This window comes from Corvus brachyrhynchos, unplaced genomic scaffold (assembly GCF_000691975.1).
Source record: "Corvus brachyrhynchos isolate BGI_N302 unplaced genomic scaffold, ASM69197v1 scaffold523, whole genome shotgun sequence".
NCBI lineage: Eukaryota > Metazoa > Chordata > Aves > Passeriformes > Corvidae > Corvus > Corvus brachyrhynchos.
In genome coordinates this window covers 2,733,363-2,733,945 of record NW_008237265.1, presented here as the reverse complement: position 1 = coordinate 2,733,945, position 583 = coordinate 2,733,363, and the positions used below count along the sequence as shown (strand labels likewise).

General features: G+C 49.4%; 1 protein-coding gene and 1 long non-coding RNA gene across 2 annotated transcripts in view; one reads left to right on the top strand and one right to left on the bottom strand.

Annotated features, from left to right (window-relative positions):
- Positions 1–583, bottom strand: part of KIAA0930 (KIAA0930 ortholog) — a 63,415-nt gene that overhangs the window by 47,604 nt on the left and 15,228 nt on the right. The window lies entirely within an intron of this gene.
- Positions 1–583, top strand: part of LOC108445783 — a 13,440-nt gene that overhangs the window by 9,387 nt on the left and 3,470 nt on the right. The window lies entirely within an intron of this gene.

The window sequence follows — 583 nt, the reverse complement described above, 5'->3', positions numbered from 1 at the left end:
GCGGGCCCAGGAGGCTCAGAGCCCCCCCACCTCCCAGCAGGCAAGTGCCGACAAAAAAAGGGGAAGTCCCGCCTTTGTGTGCGGTTTAAATATGTAAATTGTGAGAAGCGTAATTGGTCTTAAAGACTGTCCATCAACTCAGGGTCAACCCAATACACACATGCAAGAATTTGGAGCTGTGGAAACATGTCTGCAGAAAGTGGAAGATAAGATAGAGGAGAATCACCAAGAACTCAAGAAAGAGATTAAAGAGGGCCTTCTCCAAATCTCGGTGGTACAGATCAGAGATTCTGGTACCAGATGCCGACATCCCCCAGGCAGAGAGAGAAGATACACTCCGTGAGGTGAGCTGTGGTTCTTCCTATGTGATAGTGGGGAAAACATGAAGAGGTGGATAGACAACCCACTTCTGCTCTGGCAGCACGAGTGCATGAACTGAAGGAGCACAAGACTCAGAAAGGAAGTTCCACCAGAAAGGAAGCAGTTCCAGTTGCCCATAGCCGAACTGTCAGGTATGATGGAAGAGGACACGTCCAATCCCCTTGAAGGAACCTCTAAAATGTATGCTCACGGGAGGAACGGA